Here is a 17,574-nt window from a genome sequence, read left to right as displayed (position 1 = left end):
CCTTCTGTTGTATATGTACGTGTCTGTGTTTGCGCGTGCAAGCGTTTGAGAGCGGTTGTGTGTGTCCTTAAACAGCCCGCTACCTTAGGTTAACCCAAAAAGAATACAGGACAAGCAGTCTGATACACTGTCAAAACAAAGCTAACGCAGACTCTAGCTGTGATGGATTAGGACCATACTGGGTCTCTGAAAATTGCGTCGTGACCTTTTTGTCTCCACGAGAAACGTTAAATTCGCTATCGACCGTTGATAGATGGGAGAACTGTACTCACGTCTATTCTTTGTATAGCGCGATTGAAAAGCTCCGCAAAACTTTTTTTAGCGATTACCTTTGCACTGAAATGTTAAGCGTGTTGGGACCCACAAGCTGCACCGGATCATAACGGTCTCGCTAAAACCGTCACAATGAAGCTTCAATGCTTCCTGCTCCTGCTCTCAATGGTCATCAGTATCTTCGGTATGTATTCGATTTTTTCCAAACACTTCCCTGGCATGAATAGCACTCCAATACTAGAAGCAACAGTAGCAAAGGGGGCCGCCTTGAAAAACAAGAAGGTCGTTGAATGCTGGCCTAGCGGCACAAACTTTGGGGGAGTGTGGTAGCTAACTTGTAGCCGGTCGCGTTGCTCGCGTGAAATAAATGATAAGCACTTGGTAATCGAAAAAGTGCATAGGTTTTTATACTTTCACATTCGTTCTTACAAGCTTATAGACATGTGTACAACACATTGTATCAAATCGTGATGAGGCAGTTCTGGGTACAAAAGTCTGGTTACGTTTCTTGCGGAAACAAGGCTAGAAGGGGTTCTTTGAACCCTTTGACCACAAACATTTTATATATATGTAGATTTCCCCTCCCCCACCCCTGTCTTTCTTTCCGTTTCTTTTTCTCTCTATTTTCCGCTGTCACCCCACTGTATTCACCCCATCTGAAGTAGCAAGCCCTACCGTTAGTGGGGCTGACCTCTTCAGCTTTCAATAAAGGGGTTCTCTCTCTCTCTCTCTCTCTCTCTCTCAATGCATCAGCAGCAAACACACCCGCAAGATGGTTGTGCGCACAAAAATGTTCAGTGCTGTCCAGCTAAACAACGGTTATGGATCATCGCGTCACTGAAATTACCGGTGTGATACCCAGCAAGATGCTCGCATTCATCCCCATCACAGATTTCTGGAAGTCCAGATTTCATATGAAAACACGGCTCATGAATGCGCGCAGTTCCTCTTCGAAGTTCAATCACAATACTTGAAAAGAAACATGGTGCTTTGACATCAACCTTCAGATTACACGTGAATGCGATAAAGGGGTACCGTGGCCGAATTTGGCGCAAATTGTAGCTTCGGGTTGATTACCGGCGTTATACCTGTAAATGCTTCAACGTCCGCAGATATACGCTCGCACATTCGTCCCAGCACCCTATGCAGTACAACATTTGCTGACTTGCAGTTTGCAGTTTAGTTGAGGAGAACATGACCAGAACAAATGTTTCTTCTTGTGTCTTGTTATAACCAGCTACGTGAGCATTTCTGGGCTAATGAAGGTTAAAAACGCCCCTGCCACACCAGGCGTTTAATTCTTAAATGCATGAGCATTATTTATGCAAGGATGGGATTGTTTTTCTGCACGCAGACCAGGTGCTCCGCTGTGCACTTAAAGCCGATCGTTTCAGAGGTTTGGTAGCCCAGTCTTATTGAGTTTCCACACAGTCAACTCAATAGAAGTGCGACCTACCGCTCCCACGTTTTATAAAATTCCAGAAAGGTATAGAGGGTGTAGTCGCGAAAACGTCTCAGCAACCACTGTCACACGCCATTTCAAGTTTCGCAGATAAACCATTCACACCCACCTACATAGGCGTAACCGACGTGTCCCCAATTCGCGGTTTTAAATCGCCGCCACAAAGGGAGAAACCCAAACCGTATTACAAATGGAGGCTCCCTTTTGCGCTCGGCCAATTCGTTAAACCATATTAACCCAATTAGACGTTGAATATTTTCCAGGGTAGTCATGTGAAAGGCGAGCAAAGTTGGTTATCTATTCACAACCTTGTACAACTCTTCCGGCATGTTTAAGCACGTGGAAATGAGGTAGCACCTTCTGCCCTTTGCCTGTCGCAGAGCCACCCAAGCTAACAAGGAGCCAGCATAAGGGTATCAGTATGTCATGTACTATCTGAAGAGTTGCCCGTTTATTGCTTACACAAACTGACATTATTTTGATGTTAAACTATAAAATCCTCAAGCTATCTGAAGAGTTGCCCGTTTATTGCTTACAGAAACTGACATTATTTTGATGTTAAACTATAAAACCCTCAAGACGCATTACCATAAATCGCTTTTATATGTTTGCAAGCCCTTATATCGATTTTGGTTATTCCTCTGAGAACCGAAGATGGGGTCGGTGTATCCCCTGAAGCTGTTTCGCAACTACAGGCGTAGAACCTACGATGTTTACCAGCTAATACCTGAAGTTACGGAAAGTCAAGTTCGAATGGTAATCCACAAAGAAAATTCTCTGTGGGGTCCAAAATCGCTGACCTATGAATCACGCAGCATTCTGGTTGGCTATTTAGATATCATTCAGCTATCTAAGCGCACGCTTTGTACCACCTACTAGGGCCGTGCGTATCCACGACGTCTAGTGGGCAACTCTGAACATGAGATTTTTTCATAACTGCTACGCCATACGCGCAGTTCGGTGAATCTGAATGCAGCACAGCGTCAGGGGTATCAGTACGCGAAAGCTGATGATTTTTGTTTGTCAAAATTTTTATTGTTTACACAAATACTAACTCCCCAGTTTATTTCTTAGCATTTTGAGTTTTCAGGATGCAGTACTATCTGTAAAAGCGTTTAGGGTACAGTACGATGACCAGCACTCGAAAGGCGCGTGATGTGGCCGGACCCTGACATTGCTCTCAATAAGTTGGCCATTCCGCTCAAACAAGAAAAATTTAAGGACACTCCTCCATTAGAGGCTGACATTTATGCCCTCTATAAACATTTCCAGAAAAAAAGCCTGGTATTTTCATTTGCTGAATAATCTTCACAAGTATGAATATTAACACCAGTGTTATAAAAAGAGCTAGTCTATTTAGAATTATTTTTCCTATATAAGCATCTTGTTCAACAACTCCTTTAACTTTGCCTGGGCGCCTGAATCGAAGGACGAAGAGGTAGGCTTACAGACACACAGACATATGGTGAGACTTAAGTTTCCACGTTTAAGTAGCCCAAGATAGACTATCATCTGTAAAAATGTTCACAACAACGCTCGTTTTAAAAATGTTATACCATCAATCCAATGGCGTGGATAAAACTCGACTACTGCACCTTTTCAAAATTGATTGAAATCACAAATAGGCTATCAGAGCGTCGTGTACTGGGCAGCCTCGAAGACGGCATGAAAACTTGTGGACCCAGATCTAAACTTAGGGCTTTGCGACTCTAGCTTTTAGCACAAGCTCAACCCAAAGCTCGTAGTTTGACGCTGATCACTCGTGCTTGGGTCACTAATGCACGTTAAAAGATTTTAATTCGGCTCTGGAATTGACCACCCTGTAAATTCCAGACTAGAAATAAATCCTTTTGTTTTAATTGTGAAGTGTACGTAACGTTCCACTTTTGTTTTAAATCGTCGGTCAATTCCTAGGCCTGTTCCTCTAAAGTATGCACTTTAAAGGTAAAGGTAAAGGTAAAGGTAAAGTGCAAGCTGAGGAGGACGAGGAGCTATTAAATGCAACCTACAAGACTCTGAATTTGTTGCCCTTTAGCAGTGGTCTCCTGTTGCCTCTGACACATATTTCCTGCAACCGAGAAACAAAACTCACAGGGAGAACGTATTTTAGCAGTTGTTTGAGACTTACAATAAAATAATTGGCTCCCATTCATGATGTGAAGGTGGTTGAAAAGCAAAGCTTTAAACCGCACTCCCAACACTTGCCCATGCGACGTCAGTTGAATTCACACACGCTGCTCTTCAGAGAGGAAACCAAAGATTCTGCCAGCTGTTACCTGGAATTCATGGGGGAGCCGTCCCGAACACAGGAGCGTCGATCACGGCTAGGCTAGAGCAGCGGCGGACGACGCCACCGCTGTAACCCGGCTATGCGTCGGCAAAAAACGGAGAGGAGCGTCTTCAAAGGGGGAGGCAGCGGAACCTAGCCATCCTGATGTGCTAGCTAGGGGTTACACCAACGCGCGGCAGAAGCGCAGACATCCAAACAATTCGGCATGTGAGCTTAGTGATTCCCATTTTTACCGAGTTCAACTAGTTACTTTAATAAGTTTGAGAATTGCGAGAAAGCTGAGGGAACTTTTACAATCGCTATTTGTCAGATCTAGTTGCTCCTTTCGCCTTTCCTAATACTTGTTAAAACACAACCGAAACCGTTTTTACCAATTTAGAAAACGGAGTCCCATTCGTAGTGCGCAAGCAGTGCGCAAAACGTAGCGTTTCTCTGGCGGCCAGCTTTCTGTATGTGGTATCTACATTTTCTATTCCCGCCCTGCAAACCAATCCTTAGCTTATTATTTTTGCCGTACGACCACTTGATTCCGTGGGGTCCGAGTTACCCAAGAGGTGCTGTAGAACAAGTTAATCAAGCCGTGCGACGGAAGCGCACAATAGACGGGAACCACGCCAGAACAGGCCAAAAACGACCGTCGCTAAAGCAGACGAAAAAACCGTCCCTCCAATGCGCCCGCCGGTGCGAGCAGGCAGCTGCGCGCGGGAAACTGTTGGTAATAGAGTCCTATCACCGCGCCATCTGCACAGCGCTCCGGGAGCGAAAACCACCCTCCGCCTCCTCATCCACGTTCAGAGTTTCTTGTCCCGCACGCCACGAAGGAATCGTTGTCTGGTAGAGGTAGAAAGTTTTGCTTTAAAATACCCATACACACCTTCTACGCTGATACCTTTAGGTCGGCCTCCGCGGCGTTATGTTTTGCTCGTCACCCAGATTTTAACAGCTCAAAAATAGGCAGGCATAGGAATATTTTCGGATATGAAGCACACGTTGTTCTCATTACCGTTCAACACAAACACGAACAAAAACACGAAAATGTCTTGTTTTTAGATATTTAGTAGGTGTTCTTACAGTTCTTAAACCACGTCAATCTCATAAAAAGATTGGCTAAAGTTACCTTATCAAAACAATAGTGCTGACTAATACGAAAACGACACAATAACACAGAGCTGGCTTAATAAACACACCGGCATTTTAGGCAACGTAATTCCAGACCAGATTGCCGCTGTGACCGCATGCTTCAGTGACATGTATCTCCCACACCTCCGGTACGAGGACGTGAAACTATGATTGGGAGAGCGACTTCGCCAATTATGGCAGCAAACATAAGAAAAACAAAAAGACAGCCCAATAAATGTAATAAAAACACACTCGAAATGAAACAGAACACGATACACGAGACAATACACTTACAAAACACGGTCTTCGCAGCTGCCTCAACTAGATTACGAATGGGAAACACACATGCCGTGCGCTTGCACCTGCGCATTGTATCTTCAAAACCCTAGTTTAGCAGATGCGGCGCACCCACATTACTAATCTTCGTTCTAATTGAAAGTAATGAAGTCGACAGAAAACAATGAAAACACTCCCTGTAACTTTAGAGACAACATCTTCATCTACAGCATTCCCCTTTTCCTGAATTCCCTGTATAAGACATATTTATTTAATTATCGGGGTTACATTTTTACAACTTATTTGAAAGCTTATTATTCAAAGCTGAGCCCAAACAGAAGCCATCTCAATTGCTTTCAAACCGATTTATTTTTTTTTTCACTTTGCCCACCCAGTTTTAGTCACTCCTCAGACCACTTGTTCGAAAAATAGTTTTTTCGCGCTCTTCGCCCTCTGTTGGCCTTGTTTCATTAAAACCGATCTTCTTTTTTTCGTTCAACGGGAGAATTTTAGTTACTGTTGAGATTGATTTTTCTTCATCTAGGTAATTGTTTTTACCATCGTAGCCTCTTAGTTGACCTTGCGCCATTAAAACCAATAATCGCCATCATCATCGCGGTAAATACCGCATACCTTCGTTGATATTCTACGGTGTGTTTTTTTTTACTAGTTGACTTTTCATGAAACAACTATGACGCAAAAATTACTGTGAGCTATTTATATGTAAATAATGATTGCAAATTATTTTCCTGTGTTTTTTTAGGTTACGTAAGGTTTTTGGCATTTGAGGATTCAGTTAAATGATTTGGCTAGTGCAAAACTTGCTCTTTCAGTGCTGTCCCGGTAGGTTGCAAGAACTACCCCACGGTTTCCACACACTGAATTCAATCATCTGCCGAGTAAGCAGACAGAAGTATGACTCCGTAGTTTCCTTATATGCTCCCATTTCTATTATGGCAGCGGCCTAAGCAAAATAAGAGCAGGCAAGGAGACAGGAAGGTTGGAGGGCGAGCATGAATGCTTGTTGGTAGGTCTCGGGCATGTTCTGGCGAACCTATCACCCGATTTGTCACTGCTCATATCTGCATGTGAAAATGGAAATGAATGGAATGCCCGTAATCACCGCTGAAGTTACCTGGGCTGGAATGTGAAATCGCATTTTGTTACGTCAACAAGCTGGCTCGCCAGATTTCAGTTGCACTAAGCCACAATTTGAAATCGATAGCAGCTTAAATTCCCCGCTACACTGTAGTCCCGACTACGATGGCGGATGCGGCACTTGGCATTGGATAAGCAGACTTAAGTCAACTAGTGCAAGGTTAGCGCCGCTAATGTGGAAATCACTGATAACGCACTTTTATTAGCTTTCAGTGCCATTGCATAATTTCCGAAAATTAATATCGATGAGTAGACACCACCGCAATACGCACGTGAATGCGAAACAAGATTTGAAAAAGTCTGGTTTCTGTTTTAGGCTCGCAATTAGTCGTAGCCAAGTGCTCGGTGGAGGAAACTCGCGAAAAGTAGCTTGGGTAAAATAACTGTACACAAAGGATTCGCTAGCGTGCCGGACCTTTTTATAAAGTGGTTTTTAGTGTGATAGTTCAAAGTGTGCCATTTCCTATAAGGCTGGCTCAGAATTAAAATTACCTACGTGAATTTCGCCTTCTCTGTTGCAGTCACCAAAGCTTACACTCACCAAAAACCAGCTTCACTGCGGTTATTAGGCTGACATCATAACAGCAACATTTAAAATTTCTGCTTCTCTTTCCAGGTGACCCGACCGATGCTGTAGCACTTCCCCAAATGCGTAAGTTATAGCAGAGTCCTTCAATGCTTCGCTGGCTGGTTATAGTGAACTGGTTGCTTGCACATTTTTGTTTTCAAAAAATTAATTTCCGCACACGGTGAAGCTTATTTCCTTATAATTAAACATTTTGAAGTTTTCACTTCAAAATGTGAAACACACAAAGCTACTAATGGTGCCTTCAGTCAATCACGGTTACAACGACCTCACAAAGTACTTTAGATAGTTTGAACAATAATGTAACCAGCGTTTTATTTAAAATTTTCATCGTAGAACAACAGAACCCCTTCGGTACGCTTTTCAAAATTCCTTTACATTAACATTATCAGTGAAAGCGAATTTTGCGTAACTTAGGTGTATTTATATTGCCACCTTTCGGTGAAAATTGGTACCTCGGCCTGTTCTCGTAATATAGAAGAAAAGAAGGACATACAAAATAATAAATCTAAAATTTTTTTTTCCCGAATGTGCTTCGTTAGGGCGGCTTCGAAAATGCAGTCGAGATTTCCTCCGATCAAAGCTTCGCCAGGAGCTGTGTCGCTGCGCAAAGGTATAACCTACAGCTTTGATGAAAAAAAGGGGCAGAGAAGCGGGTAACTGTTGCTTGTCGATCACACGCCCACAAAGTATGAGTTTGCATGTGCGTTTGTGTTTATTAGCGCAAGGGTATCTAGGACCAAGGAGCGCTAAAGTGTGAGAGCTGGCTAGGTATTGTCCGCACGTCGAGGAACTGGCTCGCCGCGTAGATTTTCGAAGCGGTTAATGAGATATTCAGTGGTAAATGTGTATCTGTGGCAGGGGGGCTGTTAACTGGAGCTTTGTTGTAGTTGTGCGCGTTGGGATAAGGCTCAACTTTATGCAAGCGTCATTATTCTAATAATTTCTGAAAATACTCAATTGAAAATGAGAAGCAATGGCATTTCGTATAGTCTGCTAGTTTGGACTACACCCCGACCAATCCGGTCATTTGTGAAGTATGTCAATAAAATCGAAAGCGCACGCATCTATCATTTTTAATTTCATTTTTATATCTGTTTGATACGATTGACTGTCCAATCATGTAAGAAAACGTGTTAACCATTCTAGTATTTTATGAGTGCCCCGCGCAGGAAACAAAATGTACAAAATACGAAACCCGTTCCTCTTTTTGTAACTGCACCCAAGGTTTTCTTAGGCAGTCACTGTTACCCAGCCTTGTTGCGATATGAAACGTTCACATAGAGTTCTCTCGCCTGTCAACCATAGCGCACTGCTACAGGATGGGGACGTAGTTTTATTATGAAAAACAAAATCTTCCCTCGGAATGGTTCAAACATCAAATGGCACGTCGTCATTCGTATTGACCTACTGTACATTCTATGGTAGGCAGATGGTGGCCGCAACACACGGCTGAGGCACAATTCTGCATGGAAAGCTTTTTCAGCTTCGAATGAAGGTGCAAACAGTATAAATTATTCCATATTCGGGCACACTTTGGGGCACAGGAGGCAGTGGTTATGGGGTTATTATCCTCTCGCCCTCTGTACACACCTCATTTTTCTCAAGCTAGAGTTCATCAGAGCGATATAGAGCTTTCTCACTAACACCTAATGTCGGCATAACAGCCTTAGGAATTAATTATTCTGAATTTTTTTCGATGCCACATTGTGCAGTGTCGTGATATTATAATTAAAAGTTTTACAAGAACTTCAATTTTAAATTCTCGAAACATGCAAACATGGCGCAGCAGGAGTGTCTCACTTTTCGTGCTCATCCGCATGTATCCTGAATTTGTTCTCCCCAACCAGATAATAGTCGTCTTTTTTTACTGCTACTTGGCGTTTTCCCTAAAAGTATGTTCGCGTTACAAAACTTCTTTCGCATACGTTCAGTGCTCAGAGTAAAACGATAACACACCCCGTCATGTACACACGATCGAATTACCTTTTTTCTCAATATATTTTAGTCGTTTCGAGCCATTTTCAAATGCTCGAATTTTGCGTAAACCTCATACAACCCTCGTCATGTGCCCGTTTTAGTTCAAAACTTTGATACAGTTCGTCTGTGCGACCGGAATATGCATTTCTTCTTCTGTGTCTTCTTGTGACTGGCTGTCACTGGGCCGAATCTTCTCATCTGCAAAGAAGCATTGTTGTTCTTTAAATCTACGGCTCAATATATATTTCTGCAGTCCAGTCTGCATTTCTATATTTGACACTGTACAGAGCGCATTGTCGCACACTGCGCCTTTAGAGCCCGCTTATATCATCGTCATATTGTCATTTGGCTTTTCTCTATTTCACTTATATTGTCATAGTTATCTTCTCCATTTGGCACTATGCGCAATATTATTGATGCTCAATGGCGCACCGCGTATCCCGAGCCTCTAACATAAGCTCCACCCATTTGCAGCGATGTGTTTAAGTACAGGGAGATAGGAACCACAAAACCTGGCTGCCAGAGCCTTGGTCATGCTCCAGCTGCCGGGTTATCTTTCTGTTTACCACGGAGGGAGCTCCGGAACCTGGCTAGGCATCAGAGTTACATCAATGGACCCAGTACCCCTAGCCAGGTTTTATTTTTGGGCACGGTATTTTCGACATTCTTCACTGCTAATGATATTCCCCTAGGAAGGTTCCCTCCAAATAATCGAAGCATTTGCTGGCCTGGTATTAAGCAAACTACATAAAATTTCAAGCATTTTTGTGAGTTAACTTCTCGACCCTGACACAGTGATCGTAAACAAGTCAGTACACAAAACTGCTCAGCTTATAAAATAAGCCGTGAGCGACAGCTACAAGGCGTAAGCTCAGCTGCGAACAGCTGTATGTGCAGGACATGCTGACTGAAATATCCACTGAACAGCCCCCATATAAACTCCTGAGCAAGACGAGCCTGTGCAACCTAACCGTAACTGTCTCGGCACAAAGCCCTGTAAAACGTTTTAAGCAGAACTTACTCGCGAAACTGAACGAGACCTCCTACAAGTATTTCGGATAAGAGAGTGGTCACTGCGAAAAGAACAATCAGTCGCCATGGCAAAAAAATTGGGACCAAAAACGTTTAATTGACGTTTTTACAGGCACCCTATCTCAGTACTTCAACACGGCCCTTGTTGAAATCCGACCTTATGCCCACAGGCAGCGTGCATGCTTCAAGTATGAGCGCTACGGGCACGGCTATAAAGCATTCAGAGAAAAATCCCCGTGCGAAGAATGTTTTCGACACTATTACCCAAATAAAACTGTTGAGTAACGTATCCACACACTCCGACTGCGTGCTTGCATGTTATATGTCTCAAAAGTAATCTAATCTAAAGTAAAAACATCTCTTTTATGAAGACCGCAAGCGGTACACTTTTTTAACGCGGATGTGCCGAAGCAGCTCGCCGGGGCACAGCACAATTTCAGGAGCAAACCAAATCAGGGAGACGAATTTGACCCCGCCTTCGCCTCCGCTGCGGCTGAACTAATCAACGCACCCTACGACATTGCTTCTACGACTGGAGAACCAGCCGTAGCTGTGGCATCTGGCAGTGCTGCGGCGAGCGCTTTATGCTTACTGCTCTGTTCTCTTGTGAAGAGGGGTACTTAAGTGTGCATAACCACACGCTGCGCCGCTCCAGCCAACCGTGGCAGGTAGGGCTAAGAAGATAAGCACCACTGAAGTGTGACAACCTGGGTATCCTGAGCTAGTTATCATAGCCTCACACACACTGGGAAAGGTGCCAATCACAGAAAAGTCTAAAGAACCCCCCCTTCCCCCCACCCTGGAATGACACGTTAAAACAGGGCAACTCACAAACCAGTACTTCAAATATATCGTCACCGATAAGGTGATGGATCGTACGTCTGTGATCTATTCTAGCAGCAATATTACAATATTACAAAAACGGTTCTCTACAAGAAAATGTGGCACAAAGCATGTTCACTTTCACTCTCATTTACCACATTCTCTCACAATATCGGCCTACCTAATGTGTCCACACGAGGCACCCCCCACAATAAACAGTCACTTTTCTTATGAGTATACCCTATTAAAAATAACAGAGAGCACTGCACCCATTTCTCTAGACATGTAAGGCTCGTTCTCCACTGATAAGTCACATCTCGTCAAACAAACTTCGGACCGATCTTAAAACGGTACCACTAAGAGCTTATATTTTTCGTAACATGCCAACGATATATTCACTGAACGACCTTACGCATCATATAGTTTTGAGTTCATCATAAAACAGTAATTAATGATCAGCAATTGGTTTTTATATTGATGGTAGATTGTATTACTGATAATTACTTCGGAAGCCATCACAATAATATAAAAACTCCTGTCTCTCCTCCTGTTCTTGCTTATTGAACGAACCGGACAGAAAGTATCCGCGCTCAACACATAATAAACCTTCCGAATAGACCTGGCAAATAGGCGACTCTGCTAATTTTTTTCCAGTCGAGCGTAATTTACATTCGGTATGGTAGCGAAGGTTTTCGTGTTATGCTTGTAGGGTAGCCAATCAGACCGTTCTCTGGTTAGCCTGACTGAATTTTTTGCACTGTTCCTTCTTTACTTCATTCCTGTTATGCTTAAATTCCTTAACAGTCACAGTACTCACCATCCGAACGGTCATTTCATGCAGAGTGCGCCCTTTGGAAAAGTTGCAGAGAATTCTCCGAGCTGTCATTAATATATATTGAACTTCTTCAACTTCTTCAATATTTATGGAGTTTTTGAACAAGTCCCTTGAGAGACTAAGGCGGCGTTAAAAGGCGTCCACGCTTAGAAGGCTGAAATCAAGGCTCAAAATGTCTCAATCTTGTCTCAAAATGTCTGAAGGCTCAGTCATAGGCGGGGACTTAGCCATGGATTTCGTTAAGAATAATAATACGCATTGATTGATTCGTTTATTTATTTGTTTATTTATTTATTTAGTACATCTGAGAATGTAAAGTTTTCCCGAATTGACACCCTCCCACCCGCGCCCCCATAGGCCGAGTCGCTATGGTTTGTCACCTTATGTCACTAAAGTTTCATTTATTAATTCATTCAGTCATTAATTAATTAATTGTATAATGAATAAATAAATAAATAAATAAATAAATAAATAAATAATTGATTGATTATAATTAATTAATTCATTATTCATTATTAAGTTAGTTAGTTAGTTATTGTAGGGTTTAACTCGCCACTCTACCCAGGAGATGAAGCGGGCCCTATGTGAGGGCTCCGGAGTAATTTTTACCACCTGGGGATCTTTAACGGGGGCCGAAATCTTGAACACATGGGCGTTTTTTGCTTTCCGCCTCCATCTGAAAAGTGGCCGCCGCGTCGGGGAATCAAACCCGCGTCTTTGTGCTCAGCAGCAAAATGCCATAGCCCTGACCTCCGCGGCGGGTTAATACGCAACGGGACGTCAGCCTTGCTTGGCATCTAATCAATTTGTTAATGCTGTTAAAGCTCCTAGACACATCTAAAATAGTTTCTCGACATTAGTTAAGGTTTTCATCGCCAATATTGACGAATCGATTCTTTTTTCGGGTGTTCCTGCCGTGCATATTAATAGTCATCTTCCTAGTTTTCGGCTGCTTTTTATCCGTTTGCCCAAAATAAGGTACCAGAAAGTCGCGGGAATATTTCGGGCACTAGCAGCTCCAATATAGACAGGTTTTCTGAATCTATATATCCAGTCGAGTGGTCAGACGCCATCCATATCACGAATCCCGAATCAGCTTACAATTGTTTTCATGAAAACTTCAATATAGTATAGTAAAATTGCTTCCCGTACAGATCTTTTAACTGCGTACGCAAAGGCAAGAAACCGTGGATTACATAAAAGAGTTTGAAGAAAATCTATAAAAAGTAGATTTTAGGCGGAATTTGTTGAAACCAAAAATAACCACTCGTTTGATGAGTTGAAGGCCCGAAGAAGAAAACTGATTAGCCTCCATGCATTACGAGAAGAGACACTGCATGCACAATGTATTCAGTACTGACGTAATAAAAAGACCAAATATTATTTGCACGAGAATTCACTTCGTTTTTAATCTTATAGCATTGTATGACATGACATGACACACGAGAATATTTGGAACGATGTGATCTTAACAAGTAGAGAGCTAGAAAATGCCTTTAACGATTACTTCATATCAATATGCTAGAGTGTCCACAACTCATATTATACAAACGTCCTCAATGGAAGAACCCGATGTTAGCTTTCTTGGCCCCTGTCACTTTCAATGAAATTGTGAACTGTTTTCTTTATATGAAAAATAGTGGTTGCACGGACATAGATGGCTTGGAAATGCAGACTGAATAAGCGTGTTCTAAACCTTATATTACCCGCATTGGAGCATGTCTTTAGCCTTATTTTTACTCGCGGCACTTTCCCTTAAAAATCATCAAATGGCTAGGGTAACTGTCTTGCGCTAGGGAGGCGATAAAAACGAATTCGGGATTTATAGACCGATCGCGCTATATTTTTAAAGGGCCTAGAGAGGCTTACACCCGCCCGCATGATTTCAGTGTACTGTGTATATAAGACTGTTAATATATCATCCGTTTTATGTATGTGAATTCTATGATGTATCAACTGTGTACATGTTGTGTGAATGTGCAAATTTTACGACGCACCATGACTGCTAATCAACCACCAGTTACATGTTTCTAAATTTTACGTGTTGAAGGTCTGTTCTCGTTTCATCTGCTTTGTATAGGGAATGTGAAGCCCGTCAATCACTTTCTGTGGCTTTTTGTTCGCGCTCCTCGGCACTTCGGGTTGTAAGAAACTGGTTTGATTTTAAAAAACACTTAACTATTAATTAGGTGGCAGAAACTAGCAGCACGCCCGCCATTCAAAGTGTCTGCTCGTCTAGCCTCCACGGTTCCAGAATAACAAGAAATCGTGGTCAAGCTTGGATGAAAAATGTAAACAAGCGCGCAAAGATCCTGAAAACATGTTTGAAGCTACAATGGTGGGATTATATTTTCCCTCTCTCACACCGCGCTCCCGCTTCAGAAGTCCGCAATGCGGTGTTTCTGCAAGTTCCAAGTACGACAAGCAAACCATGCTTAGCTCTTTAGCCGTCTCAGTGGTTATGTTATCTCGCTTTAGAAGCACAATTGGCTACTTGTAAGAGTTTTTTTTCTTTTGCCAACGCCATTGGCATTTTGCTGCTGTCACTTTGGTTCCTTCTTTTTCTTGGCGCCCCAGAGGCTGTAAACTGAATCCTACAACTGCGAGGCAATGGCGGCGGCAATCAGAAGACGCAGATGGCTAGTCGTGCTTTGACGTTTCATCTCCATGGCACGCCTCCGGTGTTGCGATGCAAAAGCCGATCTCTCTAGTCTCGCAGGTCGCTTTCTCCAGAAGCTACCACCCATTGCTTGTTCTGCGCTCCTTTATCACTCACTCTGTTGAAAGAGCGACGCCAAGACGTAAAAATCGGCATAAAATTTAACAACATGCCTAAACTTTACCTCCCAGAAAAACACGCCATAGTTGGCAATTTGAAGGTATCCAACTATCCTCAATGGTTCAGCCTCCAAACACGCCAAACCTAATTGGGGCCAGATATGGTGAGCAGCACAAATGAATAGTATCGGATTTTTTGCACAAGCTAGGCGCCAGAACAAGCAATATACGGAAAAGAATACGCGCACGCAATGTGAACACACAAAATGAGCCATTTCTTAGTGCAACCAACTATACTGCGAAATATCTCGCGAACGCCTTGGGCGCATTTTCTTGGAATGTACAGCCACCGAAGTTTTAACAGTACAGCTGCTCAAGCGTTTAGTTCTGCCGTGTAGCGTTACTTAAAACTCAGCCCAGCCGAGTGCACGTGAGCGTGCGTCTCATGAGGAGCGCCCGGCGACAGCCATCTCGACTTTCGAGAACACTGGCCTTGTGTTCGTGGCGTAATCTCTCGCGTGATGTTCTCCTCGCCAGCTAACATTCGTTTGCCCTTAAAGTGGGACGCACAGACGCGGATTTCGCGCTGCAGACGCCGAGTTCTCGAAGCCAGTTGCCACGGATTCTAGCACGTGCTAATGCGGTCAACTTAGGGAGAGATGTGAAAGCCTTCGGACAAAATGATCTCGGCCTGCCAGTGATCGACAAGTTCGGAAATGTACGCGAGTTGCAACACCCTTGTCTTCTACAAAGGGAGAGGGCCATCCAGCCCTGCTGTTTCCCCAGCCTTGCACCAGCAGTGCAAGCTGCACATTTTTTTAATGTTGCTGAAGCGTGGACAAACGGGTGGTTCGACGCTTTCCCACAGTGGGAACGCTTGAAATGAGTGAGAGTAGTTCACATGCGAACAAGGATCCGCGCGTGCAACAGTCATCGGCTTGGTTATTCCTACAAGCATGAGAGCTCCCCTTTCCGCTGGTGACCAGTCGGCTATCTTTATTGGCGGGCGGGGACAGAAAATTTGCGTGCGCCTTGTTTACGGCAATGGAGATAAAAGAATGATTACCAGCGGAAGGGGGTTGTGTTGTGCTTCCAGGAAGTCTCGGAGACGACGGGAAGGGTGCAGTTAGGGCACACAACTAGGGGGTTGAAGGGAGGGCGGTAGCAACACCAACGAAAAATGGGCGGTACGCAATATTAATACATGCCCTGACAGCTTCGAGCTCGCACAAAATATGAATAACACCTGATAGTATAGATTTGCTGATAGGAATCAGTACACCGCCACCGGGACGCAATGTTCGGTCGTATCCAGAAATATTTAAACTAGACAGATATGAAAAAATTCGCTGTTATGAAAATTTGAATGTAGCCACGCTTCCGTTAAAGAGGCACGTTTCCACATTTCTAAAGCCACGTTTTCGTTAAAGATGCACGACACATAACAATAGCATAGTTAATACGTTCACCTTTGTTCATAACAATTCGTGTATTTTCATGTAATATGTAAACAACAGGAGCGGTAATATAAGCCCACCTCACCTCCGGTTTCCTATGCGGAGGAGTTGCATGGTACGACCTTCTCACAAGCGCTAAAAGACCAAAAATTTGCGTCTTTCGTGCTACCGGTCTCTACGTCATTGGTGGTAGCGTTGCGTTATGCCACCGCAGCGGAAGTGTTTAAAGCTCGGGATGTTACAGTAAGAATGCTATCTGGTTATCTATAAGCAGCTTATTTTGTTTTAGTGTAAACTGTGGGGAAATGGTTGACCTTTGGCAAATTCCAGAAGTTTCCCCCGAGCATTCTAGGTGCTGGCGAAAAGCCATACGAAACCGAAATACCATTTTGTTTTAATTTGCGACACAAAAAAAGTATATCTTTCTTTCTGATTGAAGTTGTTTAGCTTCAGGATAATAGGGCGGCGATTAACACTTGAAAAGACGCCAAAACTTTGGACGCGTTCAACAGCATTGGGAGGGAAGTCGCTGCTACGCATGGAAGTCGCCGCAAAAAGTTTTTTATTGAGTTTGGGCCGACGTTTCGAGCTATCAGGAATGCCGTGTAAGGTAACGTTGTTTCTTCCGGAACTATCTTCAAGTTCGTCCAGCCGGTAGTTTAAATGTAACTTGATGTAACATCAGACACAGTAGTTTCCTGGTTTGCAGCAAGATTTCCCGCAAGAGATTCTACTTCTTTAGACTTGAGTTCAGATGTATTAATACGTTTGAATATTTGGGACAGCTTTGCGTCAAGTGGCACTTGTCTGGTCTTCATCTCTGCCTGGCCTTCATCCGGTTCTAGAGTTTCTTTTTAATATCTTTTAGCATTTGTAACGTTTTACTAGCATCCACAGAGCTTTCGACCACCAGTTTATTATCTGAGCTAGAGCGAGACCATTGTTTTATGGGGACCAGGGTTTGTGTCGACATGCCACGACTGAATCAACGAAAGGGCTAGGTCCACACAATCACGGAAAGTATCACGAAGCACCCGTGGCACGAAAGTAGCAATAGACTTCTAGATTCACATCGTTTAGCATATAAACAAGTCTGGTCACACACATGCGGGGAAAATGGGCGATACCCGTAAACCATACTGAGCTGAAAGCTGCTCTCGTGCCCCTAGAACCAGGCTGCGCGGGTCTGTTAAACACTTGACAAATGGCTGTGGCGCTGTACACAATGCCTGCTTTTGCAGGGCAACGATCAATTCGTTTGTTGTCTATGGGGTGATAGCTAAGGCGTAGTCCCGCCCATGACCGTGAAGTAGTTTTACAGCGAAAGCTCTTCACCGCGACATATTTTCTTCAGCCGCCAGCGGGCAAGCTACACCTTTCTTATCGCTTCTCTTGCTCAGTCATTTGCCCCTGCAGCACCACGCGACTAGGCACGGGCGAAATGACTGCCTCGCCTGGTCCTTATTGCCCAGCGGCGGCTGGACAGTTTGTGCTTGTGGTTCAGTG

General features: G+C 43.6%; 1 long non-coding RNA gene across 1 annotated transcript in view; it reads left to right on the top strand.

Annotated features, from left to right (window-relative positions):
* Window positions 1-319: 319 nt before the first annotated feature.
* Window positions 320-17,574, top strand: part of LOC144145013 (uncharacterized) — a 30,206-nt gene continuing 12,951 nt past the window's right edge. The window contains exons 1-2 of the long non-coding RNA XR_013317396.1: window positions 320-457; window positions 7,195-7,230. This is a non-coding gene — a long non-coding RNA (uncharacterized LOC144145013). The remainder of the gene's footprint in view (window positions 458-7,194; window positions 7,231-17,574) is intronic.

Source organism: Haemaphysalis longicornis, unplaced genomic scaffold (genome assembly GCF_048455015.1).
Source record: "Haemaphysalis longicornis isolate Haplotype H1 unplaced genomic scaffold, Haemaphysalis longicornis Haplotype H1 scaffold_7, whole genome shotgun sequence".
NCBI lineage: Eukaryota > Metazoa > Arthropoda > Arachnida > Ixodida > Ixodidae > Haemaphysalis > Haemaphysalis longicornis.
This window is presented reverse-complemented; position numbering and strand designations above follow the sequence as displayed.